This window comes from Tachypleus tridentatus, chromosome 9, assembly GCF_004210375.1.
Source record: "Tachypleus tridentatus isolate NWPU-2018 chromosome 9, ASM421037v1, whole genome shotgun sequence".
Taxonomy (NCBI): Eukaryota; Metazoa; Arthropoda; class Merostomata; order Xiphosura; family Limulidae; genus Tachypleus; species Tachypleus tridentatus.
In genome coordinates, this window is record NC_134833.1 from 23,878,945 (window position 1) to 23,904,754 (window position 25,810).

General features: G+C 37.4%; 1 protein-coding gene across 3 annotated transcripts in view; it reads left to right on the forward strand.

Moving 5' to 3' along the window:
- Positions 1 to 25,810, forward strand: part of LOC143224863 (glutamate-gated chloride channel-like) — a 373,200-nt gene that overhangs the window by 212,017 nt on the left and 135,373 nt on the right. The window lies entirely within an intron of this gene.

Here is a 25,810-nt window from a genome sequence, read left to right on the forward strand (position 1 = left end):
CTAGTAGTAAAAGGCTTATAAGATTCTACATCTTATGATGTTCCCCCTTTGTCATTTTTTGTAAGTATATATATATACTCTTCCAAAAAAAAACGCAAAAGGCACAATATGAGACAAATTGTTAACAAGTTTATTCCGGGTAGTTCTGTATGACATGTGTGAAACTTTGCACATTCACTGCTAAACATCCAAAGTCTGCAAAGGCGAAGTCCACGCTCACTGGGTGAAGTTTAACGTCACTCAACGTCAATAACGAGTATGCCCCCGTGAGCATCAATAACTGCTTGGCATCTCCTGCCCATGGAAGCGATGAGATGACGAATCACATCCTGTGGAATGGCTGTCCACTCAGCCTGCAAAGCTGTTGCACGCTGAGGTAGAGTCTGCGGTTGAGGTTGTCGCCGTCGCAGACGTCGGTCCAACTCGTCCCAAAGATGTTCGATGGGGTTTAAATCTGGTGATCTGGAGGGCCAGGGAAGAACGTTGATGTTGTGGTGTCTCAAGAAGACAGTGTTGAGTCGGGGTGTGTGAGGACGAGCGTTGTCATGTTGAAAAACGTCGTTGACGTTCACCATGATGGGTTGCACATGGGGCCTAAGAATCTTGTCGACGTATCGTTGAGCCGTAAGATTCCCTCGAATGTGCAAAAGGTCTGTTCTGGCATTGTAGGCGATGGCAGCCCACATCATGACGCTGCCACCACCAAATCTGTCAACATCCTGCACACAGTTTGCTGCAAAACGTTCACCTCGGCGACGGTAAACACGGGTCCTTCCATTCTGTCTACGAAGCATAAAACGTCATTCAGCGCTGAACCAAACATGCCTCCATCGTCGATGAGGCCATACCCGATGTGCCCGAGTCCACTGCAGCCGTGCTTGACGATGTTGCTGGGTGAGGATGACGCCTCTGATTGGACGTCGAGGTCGGATTCCTGGATCTCGTAGACGGTTCTGATCGAAAATCCTACGCAGCCCTGGTATGGTTGAGGCAGTAGACGTTGCAGTGGTGGTCCTATCCCGAAGGTGACGTAACCGGATATTGCGATCTTGTGCGGGCGTGGTCACACGAGGTCTGCCAGATCGTGGACGGTAACGAGTTGATTCATGTTGTTGGTGACGATTCCATAGCCTTGTGATGGTGCTTGGGTGGACATTCACAGCTCTGGCAACATCTGATGGAGATTCGCCTACTTCCTATCAACCAATGGCGTTGTTGCGTTGTGCATCAGTCAGTCTTGGCGTAACTGTATTGCGTGTCGGTGGCTTAACACTGAGCTTTGGAAACCGAAAACCCGTCACTTTTATAGGGATTTTGCACATGTTGCACTTGCAGAACATGCAGATCTCTCAAACAAATTTATTGGACACGCATGCGTTTTGGCGAAAAATCCGATGTTTTCCTCCGTTTTCAAAGTGCACAACTTTTATTGTCATTTTGGTCTGACAATCAGTGTCTTAACACGTATAACATCACATACTCTGAGCTTGTAACGTTATTACATAAATTCTCTTTAAAATAACAAAAATATCCCTTTTGCGTTTCTTGTTTTGAAGAGTATATATAATTTCATTTTGTTGAGGGTATCCTTAGGTACACGTACCGATTGTGAACCTAAGGTTTGTAGTCCATGCCCTATTACCACACACACACACACAAAGAAAAATCGTGTGCCAAACTTTGTGATCTTATGTTGTTATAGGATGATTGTCAAATTCCTCTATTTGATTAAACGGAGATAGCCCAAAAGTAAGCGGCGAGTGGTGTTGACTAGTTTCATTCCGTCTAGCCCACCACCTAACGATCATGAATAGTTAGTGAAGATGTCTTTGTTTATTTCTTTAGTTAAATACCGGCTACGTAATGGCCTATTTGTGCTTTGCACACAACGGGTATCGAAACGCGGTTTTTAGCGTTATAAACCCGCAGGCATACCCGGTATATGTTACTAATGTTTTAGAACATAACATGTGATAGAACAGTTGACAATGCATTTATTTTACTTAAATTGATGTGATGTTCTTTTGTTTTTAACAAGTATCCATAAAAAAGCGGGAGTTAAACATAACTGGGTTTTCTCATCAGTTAAGACCCCTAGTGACACAGCGGTATGTCTGCGGATTCACACCCCTAAAACCGGCTTTCGATACCCGAGGTGGGCAAAGCACAGATTACCCTTTGTATAGCCTTGTGCTTAATTCTAAACAAACGAACTCATCAGGTACGTACAAAATAAATTTTGAAATACATTAACCTGTGTTTATTAGTTGTTATTTTGTCTCCTAGTAGGCACGTTGTGAGTTTATAGGCTTACAATGATAAAATGTAGTGTTCGATTCCCTGTGGTGGGCATGATGCAGATAACCTATAGTGTAGTTTTGTTTTAAAATAAATACTTTTTATAACTTAGCTATTAGGTCTGAAATAAAATGTCTACAAAACTTATATTTTGTACTCATAAGAAATATATAATCAAAATATAAAAAAAACCTAAAAAGTTTGTTTGTTTGTTTGGAATTTCGCACAAAGCTACTCGAGGGCTATCTGTGCTAGCTGTCCCTAATTTAGCAGTGTAAGACCAGAGGGAAGGCAGCTAGTCATCACCACCCACCGCCAACTCTTGGGCTACTCTTTTACCAACGAATAGTGGGATTGACCGTCACATTATAACGCCCCCACGGCTGGGAGGGCGAGCATGTTTGGCGCGACTCGGGCGCGAATCCGCGACCCTCAGATTACGAAGCACACGCCTTAACGCGCTAGGCCATGCCAGGCCCCACCTAAAAAAGACTATATAGAATTAATATTTGAATCTATGCAGACAATACACATACGAGTTGTTACGTCCTTTAATTTTTTCTTGCTGGTTCCCTTCTATCTATAGGTCATGCTTCGCTGTTTTCTCTCTCTTCCCTTATAACGCTAGACTCAGATTTCGATACCCGTGGTGGGCACAGCAGAGATAGCCTATTTTGTAGCTTTTTTGCTTGACAACGAGAATGTTCGTTCTTCAAACTTTCATGCTTTACCTAATTAACAATACGAATGTTAATGACTCTATTCAGTTTATAAGAATCAATTATTATGTTTTCTGTTATCTCCGATGTAAAGTTTCACGTGTCAGTCACAATGTAGTCGTCGTATTTCATGGACGCCAAATGAAAAATATTTTAGTTTTCAAGCAACGCCTCGGGATTCTTACATTATAAAGAGCTATATCGATTCATCAGCTAAGTTTGTAATATGCCTTTTGTGAGACATCGAGTTTAAACCCTCCAGCGTACTTTTAAAGAGAAATGGGGCTACACATTAAATTTCGATTTCGAGGCATTTAATTTTCAATATCCGCCTTCTTTTTCAGGCACTTAGAGATTCTTGTTTGTTTGTTTGTTTTTAAATTTCGCGCAAAGCTGCACGAGGGCTATCAGCGATAGCTGTTTTTAATTTAGCAGTGTAAGACCAGAGGGAAGGCGGGTAGTCATCAACACCCACCGCCAACTCTTGGGCTACTCTTTTGCCAACGAATAGTGGGATTGATCGTCACATTATAACGCCACCACGGCTGAAAGGGGCGAGCATGTTTGGTGCGACGGGGATTGGAACCCGCGACCCTCAGATTACGGGCTCTCAGAGATGAGGAAATGATAAAAAGCAAATTCGATTATGATGCCAAAAGCTGTGATTAAGCCTTATTAAGATTATTAAAATAAAGGTAAGACGAATATAATAAAAGAAAGTGAGTGGAAAACAAAGAAATAATGACTGAAACATCTACAAGGAACAAAATAAAATAAAACTAACAGGACTGAAATAAGGACATCTGGGTGCTACAGACTAGTGATAAAACAAACTATAAAATGTTGCGTAATTATCATATTAACGTATTGTTGAGTGTAGAAAGCTTTAGTGTTGTACAAGTTTCAGTTTCACGGAAAGCTAAACGAGGTCTATATGCGCTAACCGTCCTTAATTTAGTAGTGTAAGACTAGCGGAAAGGCAGCTAGTTATCACCGCCTACGGTCAATTCTTAGGCTACTCTTTAACCGACGAATAGCGGGATTAATCGTAACATTATAGCGTCCCCACGGCTGAAATGCCAAGTGTGTTTGGTGTGACGGGAATTCGAACTTGCGGCCCTGAGATTACGAGTGAAGCACGTTAACCACCTGCCATGCCGCGCCCTCTAGCCCTAAGGAAATAATAATAATCTAAAAAACGTTGATTGATACGAATATTGATTTTATATTAGATCTATTTGGTAAAAATATTTGGTTGGTAATTATATATAATTCTTAATCTTAGAGAAGACCTAACGTACATATCTGAAGTCCAACACACAGTTTACAACAATGCTAAAGACGTTTATGGGCGTTAAATCGACAGAAAACACAATGTCCAACCAGCAAATTTGGTTTGCTTAGTTTCGTTTGATTAATTCGTGTTAGATCCTAACGTTAATCAGTTGACCAGAATATTAGGAAACCACAAACTTACAGGGCTATAATTATGAAATTTTAAATTAATTAAACATGAGAAGCTTAACAAAATTATGATAATTCAATTTATTTCTCGCTTTCGTCTGGCGCAGAGGTAGTAACACTAATAATCTTTAATAGGCTAAAGCTCCGCACGCGCACACACACACGCGCGAATACATAAATGAATTGAATCTTTGACCACGTTAAAGGTTAAATACATCAATTTTCGTTGTTCCTATAGAAACTTAATGTCAAAAAACAACAACAAAAAAAAATTTCAACCAAACTTATCGCAGCTTAAGTCATTTCCATAGGGATCCAGTAATGAAAACTTATAATTTATATATATGAGTGTTTTAAATGTTACTATGTTCGAGTCTGTGAATGGTGAATATAATACTGTTTACAATGATATTATTTCAGTAATCTGTGAATAACTACTGTGCTTGTAAAAGTAAACATACGTGTATTAACTAGTAATGACGACAGAACACTATTTAAGGCTTAAGTTTATATCTGTTTGTTTCAACAGAATTCAACACAATGGGGCTATCTCCGCTCTGCCTACCTTTTAACTCAGCTTGAAGAGAACAAGCTTATTGAGCGTGTGACCCACGGTCCCAACCTGATCGGCGAGGGTGGGGTTGGGGTGTTCTTAGAAAGAAACACATGGCGCTGAGTGATAAAACATCTTATATACCTGGCCCGACATGGCCAGGTGGGTTAAGGCGTTCTACTCGTAATCCGAAGGTCGTGGGTTCGAATCCCGGTCGTACCAAATATGCTTGCCCTTTCAGCCGTGGGGGCGTTATAATGTGACGGTCAATCCTACTATTCGTTGGTAAAAGAGTAGGCTAAGTGTTGAAGGTGGGTAGTGATGACTAGCTGTCTTCCCTCTAGTCTTACACTGCTAAATTAGGGACGGCTAGCGCAGATAGCCCTTGAGTAGTTTTGCGCGAAATTCAAAATAACAAATAACAAATCTCACATGCTTCCTCAGTTTAACTGACATCAATATTCCCTTAATATAAACTAAGCTAGTTTCGAAACTAAATGTACTGAAGGTTTAGATTTCAGGGTGACACGAAAAGTTAAACAGGCTATAAAGAAACTTGTTATATGTATATAACTATGGCCATCTTGAAACTCAGTTCAATAGGCGGCAACTGTCTCACGTAGAAGCACAAGTATAGAAGACGCCATTTTGAATGTCTTCCGCCTTTCGTCTTCTACACTAGTTCTACAACAGGTACCCGCCGTCCATTCAACTACGTTTTCATTGTAAATACTCAACCAAAACAATCTATCTGGGCAAAAAACGTAAAATAACTGGAAAAAATAACAACGTGGTATTAAATGAAATGCCTCATCAGCAGAAGGTATATAAAGGTAAGCTTGCTGGAGTTTTAATTTCACCGTTAAAAAGTAACAAATAACATTTTAAACAAATAAATACTAATCACAGTGTTTACCCTCAAACTGTAGGATGGCTTTTATACCATTAACTATCCCTGGGGTTCGAATTTTGCATCATACTGAGTGTGTAACAACACTGACAACAAGGAACTGAAAACAAAAAAGCGTTATTCATTCTATGGTAAACACATAGGAACTCTAGCAGTAAGTAATGGGATTAATAAATATATAGAAGTTCTAGCAGTAAGTAATGGGATTAATAAACACATAGGAACTCTAACAGTAAGTAATGGGATTAATAAATACATAAGAGCTCTAGCAGTCACCAATGGAATTAATAAATACATAGGAGCTCCAGCAGTAACCAATGGGATTAATAAATACATAGGAGCTCCAGAAGTAAGTAACGGGATTAATAAATATATAGGAACTCCAGCAGTAAGTAATGGGATTAACAAATACATAGGAACTCTAGTAGTAAGTAATGGGATTAATAAATACATAAGAGCTCTAGCAGTAACCAATGAGATTAATAAATATATAGGAGCTCCAGAAGTAAGTAATGGGATTAATAAATACATAGGAGCTCTAGCAGTAAGTAATGGGATTAATAAATACATAAGAGCTCTAGCAGTAACCAATGGGATTAATAAATATATTAGAGTTCTAGCAGTAACCAATGGAATTAATAAATACATAGGAGCTCCAGCAGTAAGTAATGGGATTAATAAATACATAGGAACTCTAGCAGTAAGTAATGGGATAAATAAATACATAAGAGCTCTGGCAGTAACCAATGGAATTAATAAATACATAGGAACTCTAGCAGTAAGTAATGGAATTAATAAATACATAGGAGCTCCAGCAGTAAGTAATGGGATTAATAAATACATTGGAGCTCCAGAAGTAAGTAATGGGATTAATAAATATATAGGAGCTCCAGCAGTAAGTAATGGGATTAATAAATATATAGGAGCTCCAGAAGTAAGTGATGGGATTAATAAATATATAGGAGCTCCAGCAGTAACCAATGGGATTAATAAATACATAGGATCTCCAGAAGTAAGTAATTAGATTAATAAATATATAGAAGCTCTAATAGTAAATAATGGGATAAATAATAATAAATATATAGGAGCTCCAGCAGTAACCAATGGGATTAATAAATATATTGAAGTTCTAATAGTAAATAATGGGATTAATAAATATATAGGAGCTCTAGCAGTAAGTAATGGAATTAATAAATACATTGGAGCTCTAGCAGTAACCAATGCGATTAATAAATTTATAAGAGCTCCAGCAGTAAGTAATGGGATTAATAAATACATAGGAGTTCTGATAGTAAATAATGGGATTAATAAATTTATAGGAGCTCCAGCAGTAAGTAATGGGATTAATAAATACGTAGGAGCTCCAGAAGTAAGTAATTGGATTAATAAATATATAGAAGCTCTTGAAGTAAGTAATGAGATTAATTGCAATATTAATTGTTTTTTCTTTACCAATTTTTACGTGACCCTATAACGGTGTAACCAACAATGACAGAATTAGTGACCCTTTAATCAACAATGGATTAATTAGTGAACCTGTGAACCTGTGGCCAACAATAGATCTATTAGTAATTTGGCTCATAAACGATTTAGAAATACGTAATTTGAAAACCGATGGGATATGGATCTTATCTTTAATTTCAGGCTTTATGAAGAACATCTGAGTTGTAAACATTTTTTAAAATGTTGCCTAGCACAAATAACATCAACGATCAGCCATGTTGCTTTTCGTGAGATTCTGATGTGTAAGAGAACCTCTTTGGTAAAGAAAATGAAAATAAACAATATCTTGTGTAGGAACGACAGCTGAAAAATTTCGAATCAAGTCAGACTGTATTCCAATTTAATATCTAGAAATATGCTTAGGTAGAAAATCTGCTTCATAATTTATTTGATCTACGAACAATCTGCATCTAATGGATTCTTTTCTTTCATCTTTTGCCTGAAAAGAACCTTTCGTGACTTAATTTTCCCATTAATATCTAAATAAGATGGAACGACAGAAGGAAAGACCGATCAGGTCTTTGAAAAAAACTGGTGGGCGAGCAAAAATAATTGCTAACTGTATATAACCTTGAGCTGGAAGCAGTCCAAGCGAGGCCTAGCGTGAGCCTTATTCTGTTGCATGATACTGACACTCTACTCACCCATGGATCAAATAATATAGAAATGACAGCTCAGACAACCGGTTTCAATTATCCTGTCCAATCCAAGACGAATGGCGAATCTTTAGTACTTAAAAATAAATATTCTTCAGGTCTTTGAAATACTGTGGACGGATTAAAGATTAAGAGCTGATACCATAAACACACGAGGAGTATTCTAAACTATAAGCACAACTTTTACCTAAACTACTAATTGCAAATGAAATAATTTATTGTATCTGTAGAAAATCAACAACCGATGAGAAACTGACAACGTCTTCAACTGTTATGCTCTTCACAATGGAAAACATACTTGATTTGATATAACAGACACAGATGGTAGGTATATGTTTAAGACTGTAAAATTAGAAGCTCGATTCTTGCGATGGATACAGTACATATAGGTAGTAAGTTAGTGTAACTTAGTACTTGAGATTAAACAAAATTTAAACCTGAGAACTGTTAACCAATAGAAAGACATTTTTTCACTTTTTTTTTATATTGCATTATTTTTGATACAATACATGGCTCTTGAAGATGGATGTTTCCTCCCATAAAATGTAGTTTCTTACAAGTAATGTAGAACATCTAAAATTTCGTGAAACTGATTGGCTTGCTTCGAATTTTGTGCAAAGCTATGTGAGAGCTGTCATCGCTAACTGTCTCTAATTTACCAGTATTATGCTAAAAGGAAGGCAGTTCAGTTAAAAATACCCACTGTACACTCTCTGGCTATTTCTTTTACCAATGAACAGTTGGATTGACCATCACATGATAACGCTCCCAAGGCTGGAAGGACGAGCATATTCGGTGACTGGAATTCGAACCTTCGACCCACAGACTGCGAGTCGAGCGCTCCCTGACTACCAAACTGGTCTTCTGCCTTAAAACGCAAAACCTTTTCATCATTATGTTTCGGGTAAAAAATAAATAAATATATTGTGTTGTATTAAATGTACCAATTTATAAAGGATATGTTGTGTATGTTAATTAAATGTTTATATATCTCATTATTAGTTAATATCAAATTTCTCTACATTCCATAATCATAGAATTACCAAAGGATCTGATTATTGGCTTTATCATCACATTTTTTCGTTATCCAATAAATTGCTCGTGGGTCCATGATTTTGTTGGTCATTAAGTCCTGAATAACACATGGATCACACACACACACATAGAATAAAAAACACGAATATTACAATTAATTACACTAATTACTGCTGCAGTCATCTGTGTTGTTTTTCATTGAAAATGAGTGATTTCATCCTGTTTGTGCAGGCGGTTCTGTTGAACGTTTTTTGACAGAATACGAACAACACGTAATGGTAACAACATTGATTCATTATCAATGACACAGCGTACGAACTTCATCTGTGTAGTGAAGAATATAACTACAAGTCAGTGATGTTAAGGGTTCGAAATGTCCAAGCTTGGCACTGAATGTATGAAAAGGTATCTCGTATATATTAGAGTTCATACGATCAGAATAACTCTGAGGTACATCAACATAAACACGTCGACCTCAGCTGATGTGTTGTCCTCGGTCACGGTAAGAAAAAAAAAGGACATGTGCATTAAAATAACACTACTAATCAACATTTGCTATAGGATGTTCCAACCTAATGGCCAGGCATGACCAGGTGGTTAAGGCGCTCGATTCGTAATCTGAGGGTTGCGGGTTCGAATAACTCTTACGGTGTGAACTAGATTAATGTAAGCTTCCTGTTGTTTATTATTGATTTGAAGTAAGCACAAAGCTACACAGTGAGTTATCTGTGCTCTTCCCGCCACGGGTATCGTAACTCGGTTTCTGGCGTGGAGCGACTGTTTATTAAGTATGTGTTATACATGCATAGGAATGATGTGCTTGTAAACTAATACGTTTGCCGATATTAATGTGCTCGATGTTATCCAAGCCGCAGTTATTATTATTGTTGCAATTTTTTATTCAAGTATCGAAGTTAGAAACTTCAAGGTAGAGAGTAAAATGCTAAATGATTTCTAAAATTGCATTTTTTATTTAAATCGCTGCGTAAAGAAATAATATTTACCCCCACACACACACGTATATCACTTTTCGTGTGTTGCTAAGGGGGCCGAACGTAGCCTGGTAGTTAGCGTGCCTGGTCCAATTCGAGGATTCATGGCTCGCGCCCCGTTGCCATGAAAAATGGCGCTCCGCACTTTCAATCTGTTGGGTAGGCTTTAAGAGTGACAGACAAATACAGTTACTTCTTCAGACAAGTGTATCCCAAAAGCTGGCAGAAATAGGGACCATTATACCAAGACAGGTAGCTTTACGCGAAAATCATGAAAAATACAACATAAACGATCTGATTTGTTTTAGTCTTTATGTGAGGAGAAACCGAGAAACTCGGAAAAAAACTTACATTGATTTGTATAACACCATTGTTACAGTTCTGCGTGAACGTGAATAATATTTTTCACTAGAAATTGAATATTCGTGAAATATTTTACTATTTTTTTTACGAGAGAGGTCAGAATATCAAAGATATATGTAGCATTATTGTGAAACAATATCACCAGTCATAGGTTTAATTATTTTGAAGGAATTAGTGCGAGTCTCTATAGTGTAATTACTATGGAATTATTGACATCTGTGCCGTATATCATTTTTTAAGCTTCTTAATTTTGTATAAAGTTTTTACAAGGGTTATTTATATACAATTCCTGTTTTGGAACTAATGAGTTGTTGGGTTGGTTTTCGAGCAAAGTCACATTGGGTTGTCTAATGTGTACATCGCGTGGAAGCGAACCCCCGGATTTTATCATTATAAGTCCACAGTCGTATCGCTTTCCCAATGGTTGACGGACTAGAGGGGGCCAGCCAATCAACAGCACCCAACTCTTAGAATATATTTGTCTAATCTAAAGTGCGAAACTCGTTTTGGTGGAAACGAGCTCGAACAGTGAATTATCAGATTCAAAGACTGAGCAATTTAACTACTAAGACACGTTCGGCCCACCATTTGTACATGAATATTTTTGAACATAATATATTGATATTTAGGGGACGTTATGAGAGAAAAACATTGAAATACCGTCCACTAAAAATCGATGGATTGAATTTGTTTAGAAAATATTTTATATAAAACTTTCATTTCTGTGACCAAAACAACGAGAAGATATTCCTCTAGAGTTTTAAAATCAAAAACAAATACGTCATACGGTACATGAAAGGGAGATTTTATCAAATTAGATATTGTTACAGCTATCAACAATCGTTTTCTCTTTCTACAGCTTCCAACACACCTTATTTTGCTTGAGGAGCATGTGATACGAGGCGCCCAGATCTTAGTTCAATTTCAATCAATTGTTCATATAAGAATACACGTTGATCAATAGAGCAGGAGAGAGTTTTGACTTTTACACCCGAGAAATGAACGAATGCGCCACGTGTTTTACTTTAATATAATGGGACATACTGTTGGATTTTTTCTTTGCATTTGTGTGTATGTGTGGGTGCATGTGTTTCCATGTCAATTCTTTCAGTATTTTCTTTGTTTCTGAAGCGATACATTGCACTGGAGGCACCAGTTTAAAGAAATCCTATTTTTATTCAAGTCCCGTGTTGTTCGCATACAAGTAATCTTTTCTAAAATGCCTGTAACCTAAAATCAGTAATAGTCAATCAATAATCTGCATTTTTTACAACGTTACTAATTTTGCCAAGCTTGAAAAAAAATTACTTTAAACCCAGTGTTTTTAATAACTTAAATTTATGATTTAAGACTAGGCTTAGGGAACTAGTGCAAATTTTGAATTTAAAAAAACTCTGATAATCCATTTATAAGTACGTTTTAACCATTAACTGTTTGTGTGGCTTCTTAGACACGCAGTTTAAAACATTTACAGGATAAAACTAGACTTTAAATTCATTGTTCGCGTATCTTTTAAACACCTACATCTCAGCACATTTACATGAAAAATCCTATTAAACGTTTGGATTAAAATCGTTTAAGCACAAATAACGAACGTATACACTGACAGCCTTTCATAATATCCACATCATAAAGTCCCGTATGCCTATGATAAACTAACTACTTATAACCCTTGAGAAATAAGAGTTATTATTCTTTGAGACCATATGTTGAAGCCTATGGCGTAGGGTATAATATCCTATTTGTGTAATCCAACCAATTATGTTTATTTTAATCTATCCATACAAGAAATGCTTAAAGAACTTTACTATAAACAAGCTATGAGACAAAAGCACGTGATTGAATACCTTTTCTTTGACGTAATAAATACGTCATCACTTCCGTTAGATAGAGCTACCAACAGCTTTGTTTCAAACTAAAAATACAGTGTTGAGAGAAAGAACCAACGCTTGATTTATAATACCTTGATTTATAATAACACTTCCACGTAATGAAGTAAGACAGAACCACACATGAACACAGCACTGTCCTTTAAGAATGGTCCCTATTCTGAAATAGGTAATAAGTTATCCTGAAACCCCCAGTTGTGCATACCTCCGTAAAAATAGATATTTATAGCTGAACAATAAAATCTATGACTAAGACAAAAATCAATTCCAATATTAAGAGTTTTAAGTACATTAGAAAACTTTTAGCTAAGAAAAATTAAAGATAAAAACCAAGAGGATATCCTCAATAGCCGTGGCAGTTAAAGGTCTTTTAGGCATAAGCAGAGTAAATAAGTCTTTTATTAGCTATGTTTTTGTCATCCACCAATATCAAGCCCGGAGCATGCGTATACATGATTCGATTTTGTTACTCATCAGGATCTATACCAGCCTACTTACTCATCAGGATCTATACCAGCCTACTCACACATCAGGATCTATACCAGCCTACTTCTATACCAGCCTACTTTCACATCAGGATCTATACCAGCCTTCTTACACATCAGGATCTATACCAGCCTACTCACTCATCAGGATCTATACCAGCCTACTCACTCATCAGGATCTATGCCAGCCTACTTACTCATCAGGATCTATACCAGCCTACTTACTCATCAGGATCTATACCAGCCTACTTACACATCAGGATCTATACCAGCCTTCTTACACATCAGGATCTATACCAGCATACTCACTCATCAGGATCTATACCAGCCTACTCACTCATCAGGATCTATGCCAGCCTACTTACTCATCAGGATCTATACCAGCCTACTGACTCATCAGGATCTATACCAGCCTACTTACTCATCAGGATCTATACCAGCCTACTTACTCATCAGGATCTATACCAGCCTACTTACTCATCAGGATCTATACCAGCCTACTCACTCATCAGGATCTATACCAGCCTTCTTACACATCAGGATCTATACCAGCCTACTCTCACATCAGGATCTATACCAGCCTTCTTACACATCAGGATCTATACCAGCCTACTCACTCATCAGGATCTATACCAGCCTACTCACTCATCAGGATCTATGCCAGCCTACTTACTCATCAGGATCTATACCAGCCTACTTACTCATCAGGATCTATACCAGCCTACTTACACATCAGGATCTATACCAGCCTACTTACACATCAGGATCTATACCAGCCTACTTACTCATCAGGATCTATACCAGCCTACTTACTCATCAGGATCTATACCAGCCTACTTACTCATCACGATCTATACCAGCCTACTTACTCATCAGGATCTATACCAGCCTACCTTCAAATTGACATTTTTAAGACAGTATTAGAGCAAATTAATCAACGAGACTTTGGGCGTGGTCAAATAGATCACCCGAAAGGGTTTGACCTTCTGCGTCCAAAACTGTAATTAGATTTCAAATAGGTCAAGAGATAACGGAACTATGAACTGAAACTTTGTATTTGAAAAACAAAACCATATATCCAAGTTTTGGATTTTAGAAACACTTACCAATAGTGCTCCTATTCTATTTCAACAGCACTATTATAAGCTATGAAGAAAGTTTAGTGTCAGTGAACATAGACGTTCCTATTTTCATGCACTAATCATAAAAACTATCACTGTTTCGCAAAAATAAGTTCTTAAAATACCTTTAGCCGCCCATTTAAGTATGTTTTACTCAATTAACAGGCAAGACAATTTGGTTTGTTCTCAATGTCGCGCAAAGCTACACGAGGGCTATCTGCTCTAGCTGACACTAACTTTGCACTACATATCTCCAACTCTTAGGATCATCATTTACTGACGAATAGTAGAATTAATTGCCATATTATAACGACTCCATGGCTGAAAGGGCGAGCATATTTGGTAGGACGATGATTCGAACCCGTGACTCGCAAATCGAGCGTTCTAACCACCTGTTAATGCTTTCCATTTGACTTACTGAGGAGTCAGGAATAAAATATGCATTTCCATTTGACTTACTGAGGAGTCAGGAATTGCTTTAGAAAATCAATACTATTCGTTGGTGAAAAGTATTGAATGACTGCCTTTCCTCTAGTTTTACACTGATATTACAACATCGTAACTCTTTCAAGTGTAATTTTTCTTACTGTGTGACGTAGCTGGTGTCCAGGAATCATATGAATAAAATTGTTTAGTTTTTTTAAACGAATTTGGTAATAGGTAATAATGGTTGTTTCAGTTTTCGCGCAAAACTAAACGAGGGCTATATGCGCTAGCCGTTTCGAAGTTAACAGTGTAAGACCAGAGGGAAGACAGCTAGTCTTCATCAACCACCGCCAACTCTTGGGCTACTCTTTTACCAACGAATAGTGGGATTGACGCCCCCATAGCTGAAAGATCGAGCAGGGTGCGTGCGATTACTCGAACGCCTAACCCATCTGGCCATGCCTGACCTCTTGTTAACATTATTTCTTGACGAGCAGTGTGTCTTTAAGCAATTATGAACAGTGAGAATACGCTTTTTGAAATTATGTAATATACCAATCATACAATTTTTTTTTTTTCTTTTACAACTAAAGATATTTCTGTCTGACAAATGCCTGGCATGGCCAGGTTTGAGGCACTCGCGAGACACCAAACACACTGCAGTGGGGACGTTATAATATTACAATTAATCCCACTATTCGTTGGTAAAACGAGTAATCCAAGAGTTGGCGGTGGGCAGTGACGACTATCTGCCTCCCTCTTGTCTCACACTGCTAAATTAGGGACGGCTAGCGCAGATAACCCTCGTGTAGCTTTGTGCGAAAATTCAGTAACAAATAGTCTGAAAATTCAATAATAATGTGTTTTTTTTTTGGGGGGGACTTTCCTTAAGACTAATACTAAAATCAATCCTATCACATGCCATCTATAAACTTAAAGTATCATGGAACATGACCAGCAACTTTACTAGTCGTTAGGGGACACGTGTAAATAGAAACTGAGTAATAAACAGTGGAAAAGGTGGGTTTCCAGACGGATACAAAGCATGCTTGATAGCGAGGAATAACAATGAATTTTTTTACAAGAAAGTGATCAACGCCATCTGTGCGCCAGTTAATCGTTCTATCCAGTGTTTCTGAGATTCTTTGTAAAGGCTGACTGTTTAAACACAACTGCTGCCATTGCCTGTTTGATGTGGAAGGAAGCAGGGAGATTTAAGGCGACCATTGTAGCAAGATTGGAAAAAAGGAAATAAACGACGTGTTTTCACCCCCCCCCCACCCCAGTTAGGCCTTGTAGCAGGAAAACTTAAATCACTAGTTTTGTAATGATAGTTAATATCCAGTAAGTTTTTACTTAAAGAGTCGATGTGTGTGAACCTCGAGAAAACGTGGAAGGGTTGTCGGTTTGTGTAACCAATGAAAAAAACTTTATGAGCTGGTAGGATATTCGACGATTGGTCGGTTTGTGTAACCAATGAAAAAACTTTATGAGCTGGTAGGATATTCGACGATTGGTCGGTTTGTGTAACCAATGAAAAAACTTCATGAGCTGGTAGGAAATTGGACGATTGATTCACTTGATAGAATTCCTTGTGAACCTAAAATCGTTTTATTTCACTTACACGACTTTGTTCGTATCACCTTTACTTTAATCAACTAGTCTTAATGTGCTGTAGATTTCATTGATGAATCAACTGCATCTGTCCATTATTATAACCAACCTCTTCCTTTTTAAGCGTATCTTTTTGTGGACAAAAGATAAAGGAAAGTTTCTCAGAAGAATCTTTGGAGTGCCGAAAAGTACATCTTTAGTGAGAATTAATTCGGTACATCTAATCTCAGCAGTACGTTTGCAGGCTTAAGACGCTGAAAATCGAGTTTCGATATCCGTAGTGGCTGAAGCACCGATAACCCGTTATGTATCACTGGCTTTTGGCTTGGCAAAAATAAACAACTTACACTTAATTATTTATCCACATATACGATATCAGAGTTACTTAACATTTCTTAAACTGCTCATAACCTGTCAAGTTTTGCCCTAACAGTTCAATTAACGTGTAAGATATTTTGTGTGTTTGTGTTTTCTTATAGCAAAGCCACATGGGGCTATCTGCTGAGCCCACCGAGGGGAATCGAACCCCTGATTTTAGTCTTGTAAACCCGTAGACTTATCGGTGTACAAGCGGGGGACAAAGATATTTTGTGTTATCATAATAGTTCAATTAACATATAAGATATTTTGTGTTCTTTATTAATCAGAATAAAGTGTTGAGAGGTTTCTGTACCTTCACAATCTGAAAACAAGTGTTTATCTTCAATTTTCACAATCTGAAAACAGGAGCATCTGCACAGTATATGTTTATTTTCAATACACTTTCCTTAAGATATGTTAAATCTTTCTCAATTAAATGGATAAACAGTTATGATAGACTTGCGTTCAGAAAGTTCAATTATAACTCGTAGTTCCCCAGGGGCACGTGTCTCCGCCCGCCTTCACGGAAGCTGTATTTAGTCTCAGGTTTATTTCTCTCTGGCCTCACATATTTTTATTTCGACATCTGGATTAATGACCTAATAAATCTAAATAGTAAACGTTTTGTGTGTGGGCTTCACTAGTATCTTTTAGAGCTTATAACGTTAGAATCCCGAGTTCAATCTTCGTGATGGACAGGTTGCAAAGAGTTCAACGTACAAGTCAGCGCTACAACAGAAGCAAACAGTTCATAGAAACTTGACTTTTACGAGTTTGTGCATTAGAATCAGGTCTTGTCTTTCTCCAGAACTGCTTGTTTTTGAATTTCGCGCAAAGCTACACGAGGGCTATCTGCGCTTTTACAAGAACTAGCATGGCCTGGCGCTTTGTGAACTGAATCTCGTAATCTTCTGGGCACAGGTTCGAATAACATCACCAAACTCGATCGTCCTTTCAACCGTATGGACGTCATAACGTGAGGATCAATCCCACTATCCGTTGATAAAGAGTAGCCTAAGGGTTGGCGGTCGGTGGTGTTGACCAGCTGCCTTCTCTCTGGTATATAGTGATTGCTAGTGTAGGTAGCGCTCGAGTAGCTTTGCGCGAAATCTAACAACAGGAAAAACTAGAGATCAAAATATAACATAAATACAGAGCAAAACGAATTTATGTTAATCATACAATTGAAATTATGCATACTTAGAAACCTGTGTAATTTTATGAGACGGTTGAATGCATCGTTAATGAACAGACCTTTCTATTTTCATGAAGCACAACTACTGTTTCATGCATATAAACCAGTTATTATCCTGTTTTCCGTGAATAAGACGTTTGGTTCACGGCTAAGCCTTGTGCTTCATTAAGTTCAAGACGTCTACGCCTTCGCAATGCCGCCGATCCTTCATCGTCACTTCCGGTAACAACTCCGCGAGTTTCTGGAGTAATTGAGTTAATCAGTTTTCTGAAAGCCTCGCTGCCTTCACACAAAGAACGGTATCCTACTTTCCTTTAGCCCTTGTCAGCTGACTGCCAGGAAATGGAGGAACGGCGGCAGAGTGAATAACGAATTTCCGATCGAACAAAGATCATTAAAAGTAGGTTGGTAGAGTACTTGAGGCGTGGAAACTTAACAATCAAAGAAATATCTTTTCATCATACATAATGATCCTTGTACTTATGCGAGAGTTTTAGAAGTCGCCAAAAGGAAGTGAAAAAAAAACCAAAACAAACCCGTAGACAATCGGGTTCGTCTATGTCATCAACTGAATGAAATTCGAGTAAGTAGCGATTCATAAAAACATAGAATATAAAATATACTTCCCATAAATACAGCTTATGAAATCCACTGCTTTAAGTTTACACTTTTGCTTGTTTGGGACATTTTCTCAGAACTACACGAGAGATTCCTCTGTTAATCGTCCTTAATTTTGAACTGATAGATCAGAGGAAGGAATAGGATACTCTATTCCAACGGCAGGATTTGAAGGTCAATTTAATAAGCGAAGCCTTAATTTAGAGCAATGGGATGCGAACTATTGATTCTCGGGTTTTCAGCTTAGCGAGCTAACTCCAAAGGCCAAACCCAGTTCTTTCTATAATGATACTTAAATATAGAGCCTTGGATGTAAGGTATATAATTACTTTAAGTGCACTTTTAAATGTTCTGTGTTAATTGTATAACTGTTTTTCTTTTATTTGTTTAATAATTTTGCATTCTTCCCACTTAACAATTCATCATCTTTTGACGTTTAAATCGTCCATACCAGTGTTCTCAAACACAAATAATTTTATTATATTTTAGAAACACTGGTATTCAAAGTTCTCGTTAATGTATCAAATAAAGTTTTCTATATTTCGTGCAAAGCTACACGAGGGCTATCTTTGCTAGCCGTCCCTAATTTAGGAGTGTAAAACTAGAGGGAAGGCAGCTAGTCATCATCACCCACCGCCAACTCTTGGGCTACTCTTTTATCAACGAATAGTGGGACTGACCATCTCATCATAATACCCCCATGGCTGAAAGGAAGAGTATGTTTAGTGCGACCGGGATTCGAACCCGTCACCCTCAAGTTACGAATCGAACGCTTTAACCCAACCGGTCATGCCGGGCCTTTTTGAGTAGTATCGTCATTCATGTGTTTATTAATTCAGTGGTATCGTCTTTCATGTGTTTATTTGTCCAGTTTTATCGTCATTTATGTGTTTTTCGTCCAACAGTATCGTAACTTTTTGCTTATTCTTACACTAGTATTGTTATTTACGTGTTTATTCGTTGCATTTTACACAACTTATTGTTGTAGCTTTAAATAAATATGACGAAGGATATTTACACTTTATAAGTTGTGTTCGTATCTTGCTAGGGTTAAGCATTTTCCAATACCACGTTTCTGCGTGCGAAAGGTCTTCTACTTACATGAACACGTTTATATCTAATCAGTTTCCGACATCATCAAATTGGTTCCAGAATTACATTATTGTTGCTGTAAAACATCATTCAACTGAACGTGATATTTTTATTCCAGTATTCCTATAACTGATCGCATTAAATATTTATTTTCATTTAGTCAGTTACGAGAAAATCAAGATAGCAACTGAGAGTGTGTTAAGTTAAGACCGCTATACTTGGTTTGATTCAAAGACGATACTTGTGTCAATTAAGCCTCAAAATGTTCAGTAATGTTTTAGTAAGTAAGAACCTCAAGACAATAACCACCACAACTCAGACATGACCTCGAACTAGATTCGAATTCCTCTTTTCTACGTCGAAGTTCGCCATATTCCATGGTATATCGAATATCGTCCTTTATATATCATATATGGATAAATATTCATAAAGTAACAGTTACCTTTAATAGTCCTGGTCACATACCATCTCCACCCCCATAAAATACCTACTGAGTTATACGCAGCGGTTGAAGACAGGTAATTCATTTTCACACCCACTTCGTTAAACATACTATGAAACGTTTAGTACACCGAAGTGAGAAAGTGTATTCGTAAGATGTAATTGCATCATTTTAGAATCCAGTTGACAAGTGGAAGTAGTATTGATAAAACATGACAAAAACTACAGAAATTTATTTTTAAATTTACTGAAAAGATTTAAGACAGATGCCTTCGTCAGCTTAAGTAGAAAGTAAATAAGAGGACGTCATCTTACGCATTTTATAATATGCGAATCAGAGCTACCGCTAAATTGACGTCATTGTTGTCATGCCAACCACCACATGAAAAATACTTTATAAGTTCTAATTCATTCGATATAGATATAGGTACATATATATACGTCTGAATCTAAAAACAAAAGTGTAAGAAGTTTGAAGAAGATTTAACTGTACGGGGCTTTTGCTGATTCAAAACCGTGGAAGAACTTCCATTTTCTGTGTGCTGACTACAACAAAAAGTTTTCAAAAGGTCACAAAAAATGTGCTTGTTTGAAAAGTTCTGGTTTCATTCTACGTATCAAATTTTCAAATAGCCGGAAATTTGAACTTAGAGATTAATTAAATCTCAATATGTATTACATTTATGATAATTTTCCTATACAGACATATTTTAATATACAGACAACAATACAATTTATAATGACTGTTATTACAAATAGTTATTACAAATATTGATTTATATACAAGAGTTTTGCAAACTTACAAATAATTCCGAGTCTTTAATATGATCTAGAACTAAATCTTTTATCGACGGTTCACAGAGAGCGAATTAATTCTACATTGATACACAGACAGATATACTTTTCTTGACGGCTAGCTCGCTAGCTGCTTTATTGAACATCTGTAGGTTTTCTACCGGCGACAATATCTAATGTCCTCGTAGAAATACTATCGTGCGAAGTTACTTCACTGAAGTTAAACAGTTTGTAATGTTCGAATTCTATAAACGATGCTTGTCAAATATCTGTATTCCTCCTGATTAATAAGCGTTAATCACAATTATAACTTCCAGGACTCATGGTACACTGACTGCAGCGATCAAACAATATTCTATAACTGCCTCTCGGTGCGTCAGCTTATATACTTCAAGGCGGGATTCTCGAATGTTCAACAATATTCAAAGATACGCTAATATTTCGTAAAACATATATTGTTGATTCTTACACTCGAGAATCTTCTATAAATTTAGAGAACAGGCGGAACTTGCGCAATACACACTTAACAATACACGTTACATTCCTCAAAATGAAACAAACATAGATATTGAAATAAATACACAAAAATAAATCCGTTAAATACTTAGGTAATAAACACTAAGACTGTTTTGTAAGAGAAAACAGAGGCTAGGAAATGTATTTTTATAAGCGATGGGAGTTCGCTGTTGAAAATAAACTGGTATGTCTCAGAAAGAAATTATTGGCTGAATTATGAGAACCAGGATTAAAAATAAATTCGTAGTAGTTGATCAAGTCCCGACATGGCCAAGCGTGTTAAGGCATTTTACTCGTAACTCGAGGGTCGCGGGTTCGAATCCCGGTCGCACCAAACATGCTCGCCCTCACAGCCGTGGGGGCGTTATAATGTTACGGTCAGTTCCACTATTCGTTGGTAAAAGAGTAGCCTAAGAGTTGGCGATATTTGCTTAGGTAGATCTTTACGCTATGTTTTTATTAATAGTAATAAAAACTTACAAGCAAAGAAGCACTGCTCTGTTATTAAAGTAATGTATTTTGAAACAAACGAAAGCAACAGAAAATAATGGTTCTGATGAAGTAGACAGAAAACATATATATACTGAAAATAATCTAGGCTTAAAATATATTCGTGTTTAGGATTTATGACAAATTTACTAAGGACATCTGAATTAATGACCAAACAGGAAACAAGCAGTCATCATCCATCCTAATGAATTGACTGTCATTCTTCTACTTTTCTTGAGGAAGACAGTCGAAGAAACTGGAACCACAGCAATTCCTCTTGCCAAAGTATCTGTCTCGTTCCGTAGTACAGATTCACTGGGCGTTTTGCCTTTGTTTTGCTTAAACGAAGTCTTGAAAGCTGACGTCTGCGGACAGATGAAGGTCTATGGGAACTTTATTCAAGAAGTGTGGTCTAAGATTAACTTCACAGAAGTTTGTTACAATGGCATTTACGGTGCCTGGTCATGTAACGTACCCATAGTCTTCGTTTCGTTTCCAATGACAGGCATTTAAGTTATAAAATCCAGATTGGTCGAGAACTAATCGAGCCCGGCAAGGTCAGATGGGTATCGGCGTTCTACTCCTAATCTGAAGATCGCGGGTTCGAATCCCCGTCTCACCAAACATGCTCGTCCTTTAAGCCGTGGGAGCATTATAACGCTGCGGTCAATCCCACTATTCGTTGGTAAAAAAGTAGCCCGAGAGTTAACGGTGGTGGTGATGACTAGCTGTCTTCTTTCTAGTTTTGCGCTGCTAAATTAGGGACGGATAGCGTGACACTCAAAAAAACAAACAAACAAACAAACAAGGACTAATCGATCTTTATTAGCCACTTTCGCAACAACCTGTTTAGAATTAGTGAAATCAATAATAATAATTAAATAAGTAAAACAAAAAATCATTTAAGTAAAACAATGAGTTGTTGTTTGTTATTAAGCACAATGCTACATAAAGGGCTTTAAACCCGATTTCTAGCAGTATAAATCCGTAGACATATTCTTGTGCTAGGTAGAAATTAAGATTAAAGTTCAGTGATATAAAAGCAGTTGATAGGAGCAACAACAGTGATGATTAAATATTTTAATGTTACTCTTCTAGTCAGTAATATCGAGCATAGGAGTGAAGGGCCCTCGCATGGCCAAGTGGTTAAGTTGCTCGACTCGTAATCTGAGGGTCGCGGGTTTGAATTCCTGTCCCACAAAACATACTCGCTCTTTCGGCTGTGGGAGCTTTATAAAGTGACGGTCAATCCCACTAATCGTTGGTAAAAGAGTAGCCCAAGAGTTGGCGGTGGGTGGTGATGACTATCTGCCTTCCCTCTAGTCTTACACTGCTAAATTAGGGACGGCTAGCGCAGATGTCCCTCGTGTAGCTTTGTGCGAAATTCCAAAACAAACAAACAAACAAAGACCTAAAAAGTGGACTAATTGTTTGGACAAATTCGTATGGTTACGCTTGCGCACGATCGACAGTGAAAAAAATAGTTCCAAGGGCAGCACTGGACAGGTAACTTCATTCTTATAGACTGCCATTTTCTCTCAACGCTTCTTCAAAGTCCAGAAAGTATAAGTCGAAAGCAGACATTCAGTTTCATTCAAATAGTTTTCATTTATTAACATATTTTTAGTTCACTTAAAGAAGTCCAAGTTCTTCCACATCGAGAGTTGTCTGACAGAACACGAATGTGGTAAAGTAATATAAACCACGTTTGAAATCTACAAGTTCAACATAAAGTTTAGTTGAAGTGATAATGTTTTAAAATATTCATTTCTTACCATAATCCTTACACTAAGCTCCAACCTATTCACATACTGGAACAGCGGTAATTCTAAGGACTTAGAAAACTATTAATCCGGAGTAGACAGAACTGATAGCCCAGAGTGGCTTTGTTTTAGGATTAATGAAACATTTCAATAAGAACAAAGTAAAGAATTCCAACATTAAAGCGATATGTTATTTTTGGTTTAGTTAACTACAAACCAGTAACAGCAAATATGTGGTGTTTCGCTAAGGCTCTAGCGAAACATGAAGCGTTAGAGAAAGAGAGATTTTAATATTTCTATAAAGCTACCGATATCTCTTCTATAATGGTCTTCCAGCAAGAGGAACGGACACGTTATTAGCATTTCGAGAGTGCTTTATCGTCGGCGGTTGCGGACGAACGTTTTTGCTCAATGCCTGAGATTATCTCGACGAGTGCGTCTCAACAACGAAAGTCTCGGATAAAAAACCGCCTCTTAAAGTGGATGCTCCACTGGTATTAGTTTTTAAGTTGTGTAACACTAGATGTTGCGGTGGATAAAAGTCGGGTAGAACATTAAAAGTTTCGTAATATGAACCAGTTGAGAATGACGTTTAACAAAGTTTAAACTGTGTTATTGTGAGCCGTTTATTAGGTTCCCGTATTACAACATAAGTAGAGTGATATTTTCTACTGACTACGTAAAGTATGAATGCAATTAGATCTAAGACAAACATGTTTGAAAAATATATTTTAGTATAATTTGCAATTTTTACAGTAAGATTAATTTTAGAACAGACATGACATTTCGATTATTATTATCAAGTGTGTGTTTTCTTATAGCAAAGCCACATCGAGCTATCTGCTCAGCCCGCCGAGGGGAATCGAACCTCTGATTTTAGCGTTGTAATTCCGGAGACATACCGCTGTACTAGCAGGGGCATTATTATTAAGTACATTAGTTTTACAGCAAGGAACGTTTTCTCTAAAACATGATCAAACGTCGCACGTATTCTAAAACTAACCTTAGTTACTGTAAAAACTACAAGTTGTACTTAAATATATGTTATAAGTGAGTAAACTCCAAACTAAACTACGTTTGAAGAACATTTTCTCAAACAAGCATCTGTAACAACACTGTTAATATTTACTTCACAGAAATTCACAAGTGTTTAGGTTAGTTAACCTGAAGACGACCTAAGATTTGCATCTCATAACGGCTGGTATGGGTGTTAACACTTTTATTGATGAGGAGAGTACAACGTTTTGGCATTCCTAGGTCATCTTCAGGTTAAGAATTTAAGGCTAAGATTTGGTTTGTTTTGAATTTCGCGCAAAGCTACACGAGGGCTATCTGCGCTAGCCGTCCCTAATTTAGCAGTGTAAGACAAGAGGGAAAGCAACTAGTCATCACCACCCATCGCCAGCTCTTATGTTACTCTTTTACCAACGAATAATGGGATTTACCGTCACATTATAACGCCCCCACGGCTGAAAGGGTGAGCATGTTTGGTGTGACGGGGATTCGAACCCGCGATCCTCGGATTACGAGTCTTGTGCCTTAACCATCTGGCCGTACCGGACCTGCTTTGTTGGTAAGAGTTGATTGTTTCTGTACAAACACTGAACAACACCTCATGTTTACAGCTCTGAGTTTTGCGTTTCTAACAGTGTTTAATGAAACTGAAACCTCTTGCCAGAGTGAAACTGGCATAGAATTTAAAGGCGTGTTTTAGAAAAGAAGAGAGATAGCGAAAGATATAATAACGTTTAAAGGTAGCGAAAAATGAACGTCTCTTTCTTTCATACTTTAGATTAAGGAGGAATTGTCTGAGATGGCGCCATTATTGTAGAACAAGATTTCATGTGTAAAATATTAGCTAGAACTATCGGTAGATGGTTTCCATGGTTACAAAAGCAATCTGGGTAGGACTTTTGGAACTATTTTCCATACTAACAGGGACTGTAATTTCATGAAGGATAGTCTGTGCTATTATATTGTTTTTATTGGTTATAACGGTTTCCAGTGATGATATGTTTGTACAATTCCACCAGGAGGATAATAAGGAAGCAGAGATAAGCTTCTTATTTTAGATATGCAAAAATTCTGGTTAATTCTCCAACTTATAGGCTTCACTATTTGAAATTTGCATCAGCTGTTTCCTTTCAAATGATAATATTAAATAGAAAACTATAACAACACTAAGTTACGTAAATGCGTGAACTTGCCTCAGTTAAAACATTAGAGTGAAACTACACGCGGGTCATTCCACGCCAACTCACCCAGAATTTTTTTTTCCCAGCTCATGTTCAATTTCTTTGTTTTTTGTTTTTTCTTAATTTTCAGCAAAGCTACACGAGGGCTACCTGCCCCAGTTCATGTCATAGCTTTAGGATTGTACATGGATGAATAAATCAAAACGTCGTTTTTGCTTGAATGCTTTCAAGGAAATCTATGACATGAACTGGAAAGCTCTAGGTGAGTTCGCATGGAATGACCCACCTCTGTGACACTTCAGTAAAATTAATTTTATA